The sequence below is a fragment of the Magallana gigas genome, chromosome 2 (assembly GCF_963853765.1).
Source record: "Magallana gigas chromosome 2, xbMagGiga1.1, whole genome shotgun sequence".
In the NCBI taxonomy this organism is placed as follows: domain Eukaryota; kingdom Metazoa; phylum Mollusca; class Bivalvia; order Ostreida; family Ostreidae; genus Magallana; species Magallana gigas.
The window spans coordinates 46,227,743-46,244,454 of record NC_088854.1 but is presented as its reverse complement, the minus strand read 5'-3'; the positions used below and the strand labels follow the sequence as shown (position 1 = coordinate 46,244,454).

Genomic DNA, 16,712 nt, shown 5'->3' with positions numbered 1-16,712 from the left:
GAAACATTTTGTGTTTTACTCTTAGAAAAAAAATTCTGTGAGAACTAGACGTAGAGATATGTTTCGGACATTGCAGTGATAAAATATTCCCCAAAAAGTCCGGAAAGCATTCTTAATTAAATAGTTTTCACAAGACTTAGAATATTTTTTTTCAAAAATTGTAGATTTAAAAGCTGAATGAAATATATATTGATAGTAGGCAGAATGGATGCAGACATAACAAAATAAAAGAAACATGCGTTAGTATGTAAATTAACCATTTTGAACGAGCGTATGAACCAACAAAATGTGAATTTTCTTTATTACTTTTTAAAATATCTTTAGATTTACAACTTAAGCAGGAGATTTATTGTGTATTCCTGACCGGAAGTTGCAGTCTGATTTCTACTCCATTCAGAGATGTTCAAGACCTTGCCGGGCGGTTGTACTGGTTGTGTTGGACACGGATTCTTGTTCATATTTTTCATTAATTTCCAGATATTCGGTTGTTGGGTCATTATCTTCTCTAGGTAATTCAAACGTACCTGTTTTTCTTATTGGCTTTGAAATCCATTTTAATCCATATACACCTATTAGAAATATAAGGACGCAACCCACAATTATAACCGGTATTCTTAAATTATCGTTTTTCACGTTACCTTGGTTATCATAAAATTCCGTTTGAGGTGCTGAGTGTTTGGAATTTTCTTGCTTTTCATATAATTCCGTTTGAGCTGTTGAATATTCGGATTTTTCTTTTGTTGATAATACATCTGATTTGGTGATCCCTAAAATGAAAATCCACAGTGTACTTTTAGCATACTGATAATAATAATAATAATAGTAATAATATTTATTCAACACTTCATGAATTTCCCAATTTTGTTTCGTGCATGTATCAGCAAATGATCTTTGAACATGTACCAACCTGTTACTGTCTCTGAATTATTTCTTAAACATCCAAAGACACGATCACAATCCGTAGCATTACAATGACATGTTTTCCCGCACGATTTACCATAGTGAGGATAGTGGCATGGTGTAGAACAGTTTTTTCCAAAATATCCGGATGGGCATGCTGGATTTATAAAGTGTTCTCATATTCATTTTTGCGTTTTTAGAATTTGCTGAAATTATATTTAGATGAATCTTTTTATTACACGTGTATGATTTTTTTTACTATTTACCTTTGCATTCTCCATTATCCAAGAAAAAATTTGAATAGCATAGAGTCCTACAAACAAACATCGAAAAATTGTTTATATTGGTACATATCAATATCTGCTTTATAAGAACTGAACTATGAAAACCAAGCAGATTTAAAAAGGTATTTCAGGAAAAATATTATGAAAAATGTATCCATTTTTAAACTAAACTTTGGAACAAGAAATGTATACATTACATACATGTAAATTAAATGTTTATCAACCTTTAATTTTGCTTGATTAAGAAACGACAAACTGTATCTGTTGAAAAAACAAATTTTTAAAAATGAGTTCATTTTGGAGAATGATTATTTCGGTTACTCCTAATTCGAAGTAATTATACTTACTGATTGTTTTCATTTTTGTCACTGGAACTTATGCTTGCTTCACAAATAGGATATTTTAAAACCAACGGGAAACAGCTTATCAAAAGAAAAATCATTTGTAGTAGCAAAAAATAAAATTACTAAATATAGTAATGTGTTAATATAACAAAACACAAATTATTAGCATGCTTAACGTCAAAAACTAGTTATATCAAGCCATCAACAGGAACTAAGCTAATTTTATCCTTTTGAAGTAGTATGTATTCATTTAGGGAAGGAAATGGTATTTTAAATTCAATTGCATTTTTTGGGCATGATCATGCCATAATTTATTGCTCAATATTAAAGTTATCGGTATAGATATATATTTAAGATCGAGACAATTTCCAGTGAATCTGAAGATGATGTGTTGTTCACAGAGTCAGTTGATCCGAATTTGATTTGAAGATGTGGCTTAGATGTCTTCTGACTAGTCAATGCACGTCTGCTTTCCTCAGTTCAATCTAAGCCACATCTGCCATTTAGATTTAGGTACAACCTGTTTAATTATTGTAATAATTCTTGCTATAATTTACATTAGAAATGGTATGTGCATCTGAAAAAAAAAAGTGAATTTACATACCCCTACTACCTCCAACAACAAAAAATATTCGAAGTATTAATCTTCGCAATTTATTATCTAGTAATTATTCTGTGTTTAAAAAATAAAGTTAACGTTCTTAATAATGCAAATCAAATTGTGTTCATTGGTAATAACGTTTCTGAAAAACCACGATTAGGCTAAAAGGTTAGGTATCAGATATGGTTTTTCTTGAATGACACTATGGTTTATCTTGAATGACACTACAATTACAGAATATAAACTTCTTTGTATTCTAATTGTTATTACATCACAAGGATCCAGAGTTATGAAACAGTTTCAAACCCAAGAAACTTGGGGCAAAGACTACTAAACTCCCCTGTTTACCAATCAATCTGATTAATCTTCCATGTTTTCTGCTATGCATAGTATTTTATAGATAATAAAATTTTCAACTAACACATTAAAAACGATTTCGGTTTTATTTTAATACCTAAGGGCTGCTGGTGTGTAAATGATCTCTTTTTGCATCAGCTTGCCTAAAAGTAAAAGAACGGGAACATCTATTACCTCTGTTTGCTTTGTGTTTATGCGCTCTGTGATGTTTCAGCCCTCTTTGGTGAATCTTACTACATATTTTGTCATCAATGTCAATTTTCACCGTCTTCTATTCCTATAGTTTGAATTTGAATACTGGTATCTACAATGTAACTGTTATCTATGATTTTTTAAATAAAAGAAAACGTCATTCCCCATGTAAATTCATACAGGATTGGTCATCAGAAATTCTTGTGAAGTGCCTTAAAAAAGGATGGTACTATTATGGTCTAAACATTGACCTCCTTCTCCCTTATACTTTTTCCTTGGCATTAATTTCTGGATTCATGATCAGAGATACATCACTAAGAGATTTTTTTCCTGACATAATTAGCCATCGAGAGATGTTACGCACATCGCAAAGATATTTATTTTCAAAACCGGAAGAAATATTCTAAAGTTGTAAACAATTTTCGAACCACTTAGTTTATTATCATAATATGTATGGTTGAATCAAAAGCTGAATGGAACACAGTATTTTTGTACATGAATATTACCTTAACTTGACTGCATTGATTGACAAACGTAACAAGATAGCAACATGGAAAAGTAGAGAGAAACTTCGCCCGGCAAAAAGTTTATTAAGAGTCCCTTTACATTTATGAGTTTTCCAATATATTATTCATATAACATACGAATAGTGAGAAAGATGACTAGTCTTTGGCATGTTATTGCAAATCATTGCCTATAAACAGCCTTGCGCCTTAAAAGAAATTTTATTCCCATTAAAACTGGCGAATGTTTATTACATTTGTACAGATAAATCGTCGTAAATACAAAAAACTTTGTGTTATTTATAATACTCATAACTTACCTCATTTAGCATCGCCAATTAAACATACTCCTTGGTCAAAAAAAATAACTTTGGTAATTTTCTATCCTGATTGGGATTCTATAAAGACTTCAAAAGTGCCGCCATATTGCATTGAAGATGCGAACAAAAAAAATTTAAATTGTAATTTTACGTCGTTAGAATCAAAAGTTTAAAAAATCCAAATACCGATGCATTGTGTTTATTCCTGAACTTGTTCTGAATAACATAAATACTAGTATATATATATATGTAATACATATCACGGCATGAGCGTAACTGTAATTTCATTGATTTCTATAGGCTTGAAATATGTGCGTTACAGGTCCGTGAATAATTGGACGGAAATTCTGGTATCATTTAGTATTACAGATACATTCATGAACTTAATGTACGAACAAATTTACTATCGGCATTTTATATATTTAAAAAGATGGCCGAATGCTTGGTAGATCCCTTGGAGTTCTCGATTTCTCTCTACTATACACAATTTGGCTGTATGTTCAATGGGTTTTTTTTTATGTTATGGTCACAAATTACATATCAAAAGTCTACTGTGAAGAGGTATTTTATTTATGTGCACGAAATGCAACTAATGCAAAGAAGGTTGTTTTGTGTAGTAATCCTGCATCACAACACGCTTCAAATGGTTGCTTTTAAAGTTAAAGCTGACACGAATTCATAAAAGCATTTGGTCGCCATATTAGTTTCGATCTCTCTTTCAAAATAAGTCTGTGCTTGCGCAGTTCAACAGCTGTTTTAAGTGATTAAACTTAAAAAGGCAATGTCCTGTTTTTGTATGTATACTTTGCGATCAAAATGACATGTAGGACTTCATATTTATTGCTTTTATATCGTTGGCATCATTTTTGGCCAGTTTCGGACAGAAACAAACCATTTAAAGAAATATTTACATTCTTATCCTCAAATGTACAAAATGGCTGTACATCCTTCTTAATGAAAAATTCACTGAAGTGTTGTTAGAATTCTTGTTTCTGAAATCGGGCAGTGTTGCCTTAGTTAACGTGTAAAGCTATTGGAAGCAATTTATTTTACTATACATTCTGATATATTCAGCATCTAAAAGAATTGGTCAGCATATATGTATTTAATAAGGAAGTGCTTTTTATATACAAATTAGTCAAACCACAATTAAGCACGTGTCGGTATAATTAAACGTTGTTTTCTTAAATCCTACAGTAGAGTTGATGTGCTTGATTCAACTTATTTTTTGCAATGTTCACAGGAGTTTTAATACATGTAATGTGATAATAAGTTATCATTGTAGTATAATAATCAGCATAACCATTAAGGGTTTTTTTCTGTTTAATTCCTTTCAACTTGTTAATTTTGGTTTACCTAACAAGTATTTTTTTTTACATGTGTTCAAATTAAAAGTACACAAGAACATTTTTTTATAAAGTCACCATTTTTCTGCGTGTCAGTATAAATTACATGGGTACGTCTTGTCAGTAATAAAATATTTTGGATCTAAGTGATACAGGGAGATACGACCAGGGATTTTTGCAATACCTTTAAACGAGTTACATTCAAGGAGGACACCATTGGGACCATGTTTGGGTTTTGTAATATTTCTAAAAGTGTTTCGTTCAAATGGAAAACCATCTTTGGTAGCAAAGGGTGTCGATCCAAGTTGTTTCTCCATTCGTATTTCTCTGTTTATAGCCGTGGATCGTCATCCTTGGCCAGCAAAGATGCGGTTATACCATTGAGAACATGTTTGCATTTTGCAATACTTTTAATACTCGACTGTGATCAAAAAATGGTTACATTTTCAATTAATAAAGAGTTCATACCATATATAGGCAATGTGATATGATATGCATTGCAAGATACACGTATGTATACAGTATATTGTTTTATTATCGCAAAAACCATAATCTCTTTAGAAGAAGTTTAATTGGGTATTCCTGACCGGAAGTTGCGGTCGTCTAGTTTCTATTCCATTCAAAGATATGAAAGAAGTTGATGTGACAGTAGTACGCATTGTGTTGGACTCAGACTCTTGTTCAGATCTTTCGTCAATTTCCGTATATACGGTTGGAAGGTCATTATCTTCCATTGTATTTGTAATTATATGAGCTTTTTTAACTGGCTTAGCGATCCATTTTATTCCATTAACGAGTATTAAGAGTATAATGACGCAACCAACAATTATAACTGGCATTTTTGAATTCTTGGTTTTCAAACCTCGGTCATTGTTACGTTCCTCTTTTTCTGTTGAGTAGTCTGGTGTAGCTGCAGAACTGTAGCTCCATGGGAAATTCGGGTTGACGAACAAAGATACCCATGACCTCGTGTTCACTAAAAAATAATTCACGTTATGCTATTCATTAAACAATGTGAATCTTCACAATTTCGGTTCGTGAATACATAAATTGAATGCTTCGTGTATTTGTATTTTGTACATACCGGCTATTATCTGAATCTCTGTATCATTTCCTTGACATCCACTGACGTGGTCACAATCCGAGCTATTGCAGTCACAGGTATTCATACAATTTTTGCCAAAGCCAGGGTAAAAACAACGTAACTTACAGTTCGTTCCAAAATATCCTGGCAGACATTCTGTATTTAATAAACAATTGTCATGTTTATGTTCGCTAAATGAAAGCAAATTTATGGAATATATTCTTTGTAATATAAATATAATATATTATATATTTTAATACCTTTGCATTCTCCTTTATCCCGATAAAAGTTTGCACAACACGGAATTCTACAAAATAATATCTCATGAGTAATAATAATTGATAAATTACGGTAGTACAATTGTACAAAATATTAAAAGATTATCTACTTTAGGCTAGACACATTTGAGTTGTTTTAGTTTTAAGAATAAACGCCAACCCAGATTATCAAATTATGTTGAAATCGAGGTTTAAAATTAGTTCCATAAAAAAAAAACCATTGATACTTAGTAAAGTTACACTTACTGCATGTTTTCATTTCTCCCAACGGAACAATTTTCAGCTTTACAATTTGACACTATGACCAACAGAAAACAGTTTAATTTAAGGAAATTCATTTCTTTAAAATAACGCAATTTTAAATGTCATGAAACATATTGAAATAAAATAAGATACAGAAACCCGTGAAACTTTGCCGTGCTACATGTAACAGTTTAACATAAGATATGGTAAAGCACAAACAGGAAATAGCACTGATTTTTTGTTTACATCAATTAGATCCAGCTTATAATTATCTTATTGAAGTTTGGTGAATGGTAGAGCACAAACAGGAAATAGCACTGATTTTTTGTTTACATCAATTAAATCCAGCATATAATTATCTTATTGAAGTTTGGTGAATCCATTCCGGGAAGGAAATGACATTTAAGTCTATTTAAAACTGCATTTAGTTGCATGATCACAACATAATTCAATTGCAAAAAAATTCAACATTAAACAAAAATTAAACTTCTGGTAATTAAGTCATTAACGAAAATACATATTCATACATAGCAGTAATTTTGGGAAAATGAAGATTGAGACAATAAATGATTCCCAATGAATCTGAAGACCTAGAGCAGAGTTGTTGACCGGTTAAATGAAGTTATGAATGAAGCCTGTCACTCCCCACAACTTTCCCCAGTTTCACCTATTATTTTGTAATATTTACATTTACTTTCTTTCCCCCTATCAAATTGCATTGATTTATTTGAGTGATATTTACGTATAACACAGAAGACCCAATCACTAAATCTGGTGCGTATGAATACAGTCTTCCTTTAGTATTTCTCGAAGAACATGACTGACTCTCCTCGCGACTTCAAGCCAGATCACGACCTGATATTAAACTTACGCTGATTAATATTTCCTGATGTTATATTCTAAAGTAAAATGAATTCAATTGATAAATTTCTTAGTATACCAAAAGTAAATTCGTCAAATTACAGAATGAAAAATAAAATTCTCTTATAAGTTATCAAATCTCTTTGCACTATTTTTGTCAGCATGATTCGGCTGTTCCAATGGCTCTTCCGTTAATTGCACATTACTCGTTTAATAGGCAAGATATTTTTAAAAATAAATCATGTTTTCGGAAAGAGAATGAATGTTAAAAAAATAATGATTCAATGCTTTATTGTATATTTAGGCATCCCTTTAAAGCAAGTTAAGCAAGTAAAGTTATCACTAGGTTTTTTTTTTACCGTATAGCCGTTCTTTTGGCGGGACAAAAACTTGGTGAATTTGGACTATTGATGTACGAGGGTCAATAAAAAAATACGAAGACAATATGGCTGTCTATCTTATTTTTTTCATGAAAGTCATACTTAACATATTAATCTGTGCATCAACACTTATGTCTTTGATACGCGAAGTTTAAGTCTATTTAATGCAACGGTATTTTTGTTACCGCTTTTTAAAAACAACATGTTTTGTCACCACGGCGCACTGTAACGTTCAAAACATGACGTCCAGATTAAAAACGCACAGTTTATAGATATATTCCATCTTTATATCACACTTAGTCTCTTGTGTCTTTCTCCTTACAATTTAAAATGGCACTGAACCACTTAACATCTTATTTTCACACATTTGTTTTAGAATCATACGTTATTTCTTCGAAGTTTTCATTTTCTAACCGTGTATCTATTACTTTACAGTAAGGATAACCCTGACCGTTGGTTGACGTTACTTATTTTCTTACCAAATATTTACAGATATTCTACTTTCTCTCGGACTGTTTTATATTCAAAATACAATTACCACACCCCCACAAAATTTATTACAGTTAAACACAAACTTAATTGTTGACTTATTTTTTGCACCATTGAGCATTTTCACAACTTGTATCGGTTTTTTCCTGGGTTAAATCCATTTTATTTGCACTTATCGTTGCGCCGTGACGTCCTGCGACGTCGATGTTTTTAGTCAATTCTAAAGAGGACTACCTGTTTTTAGTTACAAATATTGGTTCGACAAAACAATATATCTCGTCATTATTTGGAACATGGAATTCCATGACTATACTTAATTTGAGGTTTCAATATTATTTGGTTTTAAGCCCAACTTATAGAGATATTACTTTCAACAGTATGTGGTTTATTGTTGACATAACACAAATGTTGACCGTGCGCCGTGACCTCATTTTTGCAGGATTTGATTCTAAATAATTCTTATAAATAAAGGAATTTATTAACTTTTTTTCTTGCAAATTGTTTGAAACTATTGCTTAATTATGTCTTCCAAATTTAGTAATGATATGACGTTAAGTAACATAGCTATGACAAAAGTCTATGTATTTTTATTGACCCTCGTATGCTATTAGTTTTGGCGGATGCAATTTTTGTGAATCATTTTTTCTTCATTAAACATCTACTGTCCGTTTATTTCTAACATGTGGAAAGTAATGTACATGTCAAATTTCTTAGTCTTCATTACAAGGTGGTATGTTTTATCCTGGATACACACACTTCAATATTTTCAACAAAATGAAATAAATTTTACTTAATATAATTATGCTAAAAAAATTACCTTAAGAACAAATTCATTTTCATCATTAGTAAAGATACCATAATTCAGACAATTATTTGTAATTAAGTCGAAAATGGATAAAATTCTCCAAAACAACACAAGCTAATACTCTGTCACTGGGGGTCAAAGTGGGAAAAAATGAAATGGTGATTAAACAATTAACCTCTTAATTATGAAAATGCTTAGTTTTAATTTACGAAAGTTTTGTACTGATTATGTAATTAATAAATGTATATTTGTATCTCTAACACTTTATGCATGTAACAATTGTTCTTTTTTTTTATCATGCTCAGTGGCTTTGATGATTAAAAAAATGTAGTTATTTGCAGTTATGTACATCTGTTTAAGATGTTAAATTTCTATTCTTCAGTGAAAAAATATAATATCAAAATGCCTATCAGCTTATACTACTAAATTGGAATTAATATTTAAGCTAAAATTAATATTGCTTACCCCACATTTCCTCTAATTTTCTAAAATGTTGAAGTCATTAAGATTTTTTTTATGCTTCCAATATTTAAATATTTCTGATTTTTACGTATTATGAAGACTTTATATTAAGACATTAATTGACAGAAAAGCTAATATATTAACCATTTAATAAGAGAGAAAAGACAGATTCAGCAATTTTTTCACAAAAAGTATAGAATGAGAGCTTAAAAACCTTATAAAAATAAAATTTGATAGGCAAATCATATTTTAAAAACATATTCTGAAACCCAAGTATCTTATCATTAGTTCACATCAGTTGAAAAATTCCAACATTTATGTTATTGTTTTTAAAATGTTAAATAAAGTCATGAAACTACAGCAATTCTGAATTACAAAAACATGTGATATTTTCCAACGCTAATGTTCCACCAAAAATATAGTTCTTGTTAGATTCTAAACTTTGATTACTTTATTCATCCCAAGTTGTATGAAGTAAAAAGGAAGGAAAAATATTATATTTTCATTTCCTTTCATTTTGATTTAATGAACAGAACTGTCACTTTGTGTGCATCAGTACATGCATCAAGTACGCTGCAGATTACTGCAATTCGCTTTAAACTCCTGCACTCTAAGATGTTTTGGTTAATTAGTTCTCCTTTCGGGTTTTCTTATTATCATTCTAAGATATACGTATTTTCATGTTTGAGCACTAGTATTTAAAACTTTTAAAAAATATTTTATCATCATGAGGTGCTTCACTCCACAGGGAACTTTATTTTTGTGTACTTACGTGCCAGTTAATGCACGCGGAAAAGAGCTTTGTAGTGGATATACATGTAATATATCACAAAGGGGATGTCCATTTGTCTTGTGAATATTTCTTTATGATTACTTTTCAATTACATTACATTTCCTTCATTAATGTCTTTTCATTGTATATTAAAAAAACGTAATGGTAGTTTTTATCCTCACGTTTTTATTGCATGTTCAAATAATTTCTATTAAATTTTTTTAAGCTAGTCTTGATTTAAATCTAGAGAAAAGTACACTTAGAAAAAAAATTGCTAAAGACAGCTAGACGGTTGTAGCCATCAAAAAACCATATTAGTCTCCTTAAAACATGAGCTTTGTAAAAGATTGAAGAAAATATTAAAATTTTATGAAAGTTGTCCTTACCAAATAGCAGTTCATAGTTTATATATATATATATATATATATATATATATATATATATATATATATATATATATATATATATATATATATATATATATATATATATATATATATATATATATATATATATATATATAGATATATATATATATATATAGATATATAGATAGATAGATATATATATATATATATATATATATGAATTTAAGGTAGATTGGATGGTTTAGAAATTTGTTGACCGCCCAGCCTCCTTTAAAATAAAACTAACAAAATCAACAATTTATATTCTCATATTTTGGTTTAGACTTTCCTTTTCTCTGGCAGGCTTTGCACTGAACGTTATAGTATCCTGATGCCGAACATTTACAAATTGGCACCCGCAGATGTCGACAACTAAACCCGTGAACTTCAGTGCTTGTGTTGTGCGACTCCGCCAAGACCTCTAAATACTTAGGTTTGGTGTCAAGGTCATTTGGACTGGCTTCGGGGTCATTTGTATTGATGTAGGGATCATTCGGGTCGACGTATTCACCCGAACCTTCATAAGAACTAGGGAACACCTGACCAATGTCTAATAGATTAGACGAAGCAGGAAGGACCACTCGACCAAAATGTTTTTTCCTGATCACATTTTGTCTCTGATTAATAACTTTTGCTTGTGTTGTCTGTGTCTCGAAAGTTCTTTTTCCGCGGGAAATCTCGCAATTTGAGTCCACCGCATCTGAGAATGTCTTATGACTGGTTTTTATTTTTTTGATTAAGATCACGATTATCAACAGAAGAAAAAACACCGTTGCTCCTAATATTATGATTGTAAGAAACACTGGTGACGTGGATAAAAAATTACTATTACTTTCTTCAGTTTGTTTTGTAATCGCGCCGGTAGGTGTTCGAATGACGCTGCGGGTTGTAATCTCATTCATTTTCTTCTGTTTTCTTTTTCTTCTGTTTTGCTGTCAGTGTCGTTCTTTCTACCTCTGCTCATTTTTCTCTGTAAATCTATAAACCAGAAGCAAACTATCACACCATGCTTTAAAACACCCCAAAATCGTATTACACTGTCCCTATAATATACATGTACATGCAAGACACCAATAACTGAATGAAAATAAAAACCTAAAAATAGCTACAGTACTACTATTATACGATAAAAAAAACTAGTCAAGGGAAGCAGTGACATACACAATAAAATATATATGCTACTAATAATTTGAAGTATGATATTGATGATACGGTGTATAGAAATAAGGAATATTCAATCTTTAGTTATATAAAATATGCAATGGTTATTCTTACCTGAAGTAAACAGACGGTCTTATTCCACTCGAACACGATCTTCAAATGACATGAACAAGAAAACGTCAGACTGGAAACATGATTTAACAAGTATATTCGACTCATTCTTCTTACAAATTAATGGGAAACGGCTTAAAAAATCACGAAGGAACTGAAAATAAGTTCAATCATCATATATATAATTCATTTGTGTCTAGTCTCCCTCTTGAGAACTTGACTGGGTTTCAAGAGTACTTGCGTACTCAATTAAAAATTATTTATGGTTTTAAATCGTTTTCCCTATGAAAAAACTTCACATTCCCTTCTCTTAGCGTATAAGAGAACATATATACGCTGACCCCTCCCTTCTCTACGGAAGTTTGACACTAAACTAAAGTTTAAGGGGTGAGGTGATCACGCGTTTGCATTGGTTTGTTTGTTATATAACATCCTAGTATGAAAGGAAGTTTCAAATCAATTTTATAATGGTTTAATAAAGTTTTACAAAACTATCAAAAAGTCCATTCCGATAAAATTGTAACTAAAGTTGTGATTATTATATAATTATTAAACCATTTAAAGAAATGTTTACATTCTTATCCTCAAATGTACAAAATGGCCGTACATCCCTCTTAATTAAAAATTCACTGAAGTGTTGTTTAAATTCTTGTTTCTGAAATCGGGCAGTGCTGCCTTTATTAACTTGTAAAGCTATTGCAAGCAATTTATTTTACGATACATGATTCTGATATATTTAGCATCTAAAAGAATTGGTCAGCATATATGCATTTAATAAGGAAGTGCTTTTTATTTACAAATTAGTCAAACCACAATTAAGCACGTGTCGGTATAATTAAACGTTGTTTTCTTAAATCCTACAGTAGAGTTGATGTGCTTGATTCAACTTATTTTTTGCAATGTTCACAGGAGTTTTGATACTTGTAATGTGATAATAAGTTATCATTGTAGTATAATAATCAGCATTACCATTAAGGGTTTTTTCTGTTTAATTCCTTTCAACTTGTTTATTTTGATTTACTTAACAAGTATATTTTTCTTGAACATATGTTCAATTAATAGTACACATGAAAAAAAATTATAAAGTCACCATTTTTCTGCGTTTCAATATACATTACATGGGTACGTCTTGTCAGTAATAAAATTTTATGGATCTTAGTGATACAGGGAAATACAACCAGGGATTTTTGCAATACCTTTAAACGAGTTACATTCAAGGAGGACACCATTGGGACCATGTCTGGATTTTGTAATATTTTTAAAGTGTTTTGTTCAAATGAAAAACCATCTTTGCTAGCCAAGGGTGACGATCTAAGATGTTTCTCTATTCGTATTTCTCTATTTATAGCCGTGGATCGTCATCCTTGGCCAGCAAAGATGCGGTTATACCATTGAGATCATGTTTGCATTTTGCAATACTTTTAATACTAGACTTTGATCATAGAAATGGTTACATTTTTCAATTAATAAAGAGTTCATATCATATATAGGCAATGTGGTACGATATGCATTGCAAGATACACGTATGTATACAGTATATTGTTTTATTATCGCAAAAACCATCATCTCTATAGAAGAAGTTTAATTGGGTATTCCTGACCGGAAGTTGCGGTCGTCTGGTTTCTATTCCATTCAAAGACGTGAAAGAAGTTGATGTGACAGTTGTACGCATTGTGTTGGACTCAGACTCTCGTTCAGATCTTTCATCAATTGCTGTATATACGGTTGGAAGGTCATTATCTTCCATTCTATTTGTAATAATATGAGCTTTTTTAACTGGCTTAGAGATCAATTTTATTCCATTTACGAGTATTAAGAGTATACTGACGCAACCAACAATTATAACTGGCATTTTTGAATTCTTGGTTTTCAAACCTCGGTCATTGTTACGTTCCTCTTTTTCTGTTGAGTAGTATGGTGTAGCTGCAGAACTGTACTCCATGGGAAATTCGGGTTGACGGACAAAGATACCCATGACCTCGTGTTCACTAAAAAATAATTCACGTTATGCTATTCATTAAACTATGTGAATCTTCCCAATTTCGGTTCTTGAATAGATGAATTAAATGCTTCATTTATTTTTATTTTGTACATACCTGCTGTTATCTGAATCTCTGTATCATTTCCTTGACATCCACTGACGTGGTCACAGTCCGAGGTATTGCAGTCACAGGTATTCATACAAATTTTGCCAAAGTAAGGGTAAACACAACTTGTCTGTCAGTTCATTCCAAAATATCCTGGCAGACATTCTGTATGTAATAAACAATTGTCATGTTTATGTTCGCTAAATGAAAGCAAACTTTAAGAATATATTCTTTATAATATAAATATGATATATTATATATTTTATTATTTTGCATTCTCCTTTAACCCGATAAAAGTTTGTAAAACACAGAATTCTACAAAATAATATCTCAAGAGTATTGAAAAAATAACGGCAGTACAAATGTACAAAATACTAAAAAATTATCTACTTTAGGCTAGACACATTTGAGTTGTTTTAGTTTCAAGAATAAACGATAACCCAGCTTATCAAATTATGTTGAGATCGAGGTTTAAAATTAGTTCGATCAAAAAACAACATTGATACTAAAAAAAAGTTACACTTACTGCAGGTTTTCATTTATCCCAACGGAACAATTTTCAGCTTTACAATTTGATACTATGACCAACAGAAAACAGTTTATTTTAAGGAAATTCATTTCTTTAAAATTTCGCAATTTTAAATGTCATGAAACATATTGAAATAAAATAAGATACAGAGACCCGTGTTACTTTGCCGTGCTACATGTAACCGTTTATCATAAATTATGGTAATGCACAAACAGGAAATAGCACTGATATGTTTGTTTACATCAATCAAATCCAGATTATAATTACCTTATTGAAGTTCGGTGAATTCATTCCGGGTAGGAAATGACATTTAAGTCTGCAATTGCATGATTACAACATAATTGAATTGCAAAAGAATCCATCATTAAACAGAATTTTAAACTTCGGGTAATTGACTCATTAACTTAAATACATAACCACATATATACATTGTACATTGCAGTAGTTTTGGAAAAATGAAGATTGTGACGATAAATAATTTCCAATGAATCTGAAAAAAAAGAGAGAGGAGTTGTTCACCAAGTCAGTTGATTAGAACTGGAACTTGATATGCAAATATGACTGAGGCCTGTCACTCCCACATCTTTCCTCAGTATATTTATCGTGTATTTTGTATATTTATGCAGTCTTAGGTGGCAGGGGACAGTTTTTGTTGATACAATTCATTGTAGCCAAGTGATGCGTGTCTTCGGAACTCTGTAACTAGAATTTCCTCGGTTCCCATTCAGCACAAATACCTTTAATTCACTCTTTATAAGGCCAATCACCAATTTCTGAAGAAAATTATTCGTCAAAACCTGTAAAATTTTCTACATACTGGTTTTATGAGATTTTGACCCTTTCATATTTTGCTAATTTTTCACGATTTTTCAGTTTTTTAAACCTCCCCCAGCTAATTCCCTGCAGAGGGTTGACCTTCCGTACCGCGTGCATGTTGCACCATCACATGTCAGAAACTTACTGGTGTATAGTTTACAATGTCCCATCCACCTACTTTTCGTGTTATTTTACCTCCCGTCTGTAACTTGCAATTTCACTGTGTAAAGTCAGCACAACAGTCATAGCCGCAGGTTTCGCATTTTACTTCAGCTGATTCTTATGTACCTAACATAAGGGGCCTACATATTGCATATCAATTTCAACAACAGACATCCCTCTAACTAATGATAATCAATAAAAATCATTTCATGAATTTTAGCAACAATCATAAGCCTTCAAGTACAGCAACTCTCAATTTTACAAAAATATTGACGGGTACTTTATTCGAAACTGTCCCTTGCTACCTTTAACATACACTAACATTCTCTGAAAATTCATCTTGTCTTAAAATTAAAAGGCTTATGCTATTCTGAGAAAAAGTGCACCACATTTTGACAATTCCATTGAGGTTTAGGAAAAATATGGCCATATAAGTGAACCCACCATTTCCACTTTCCTCTATTTAACACAGATTCATAGGGCTCTCCATAAATAAAGCAACTTTACCTAATCTTTTAGAGGTCAACTGTTGTTCAACCCCCTTAAATAAGAAACCTTATTCAATAGTACATACATTTGCTTGATATTATCATGATAAAAGCATCACATCACTTAGAAATCTCTCTACATATATACCCTCCCCCTATCTTTTGATTTTCACAAGAAGGGTTAGTTTGAACACTTAAACCTAATATTATGAAACTTTTGGCAGTTTCCTTGAGTCATTTCTTACACATATTTAAAAAACAACCATCACTGATATCTAAAATTGATCTTTTTTGGTAAATGGATGATTTGTAGCATTTTTATTCACAAAAAGTCACGTCGCCCTACATGTGATTTCTTGTTTTCATGAAAAACTAAGCCTATAATCATATTTAGTGGATATCTTACATATTCTGGTTTCTAGTCTCCTTTAAACTTTGCTAAATTAGTAAGACCTACAAGTGTGATGTGTGTGTTTAATTAAAATGAAATTCAAACACACACGGGTACCTGGGGACGGATGAGAATTCCATGAAAAATGTTCAAATGTTACATGTTTTTCTAGATTTTTGATGCATATACACAATAAAAGGGTAAAAATATGTTGTTTTTTATTCATTTCAAGAGTAATTATCATAGCAGATGTTATTTCAAGGTCAAATGTACATTTACATATCCTACATGTAATGGTTATGGAGTCCATTGGAAAGAAGGGGTGGCTTTTTCAATTCT

The 16,712-nt window shown here is 31.2% G+C and overlaps 2 long non-coding RNA genes across 2 annotated transcripts; both read right to left on the bottom strand.

Moving 5' to 3' along the window:
• Nucleotides 1-189: 189 nt before the first annotated feature.
• Nucleotides 190-2,786, bottom strand: LOC117681369 (uncharacterized). The gene is made up of 4 exons (XR_010710421.1): nucleotides 1,532-2,786; nucleotides 1,167-1,213; nucleotides 908-1,057; nucleotides 190-767 (listed from the first exon to the last, which is right to left on the bottom strand). It is a non-coding gene; the product is annotated as an uncharacterized lncRNA (long non-coding RNA).
• A 2,155-nt stretch (nucleotides 2,787-4,941) lies between these two features.
• On the bottom strand, nucleotides 4,942-7,501 carry LOC105323994 (uncharacterized). Its single transcript, XR_010710415.1, has 4 exons — nucleotides 6,456-7,501; nucleotides 6,192-6,238; nucleotides 5,932-6,087; nucleotides 4,942-5,823 (listed from the first exon to the last, which is right to left on the bottom strand). It is a non-coding gene; the product is annotated as an uncharacterized lncRNA (long non-coding RNA).
• Nucleotides 7,502-16,712: the final 9,211 nt, after the last annotated feature.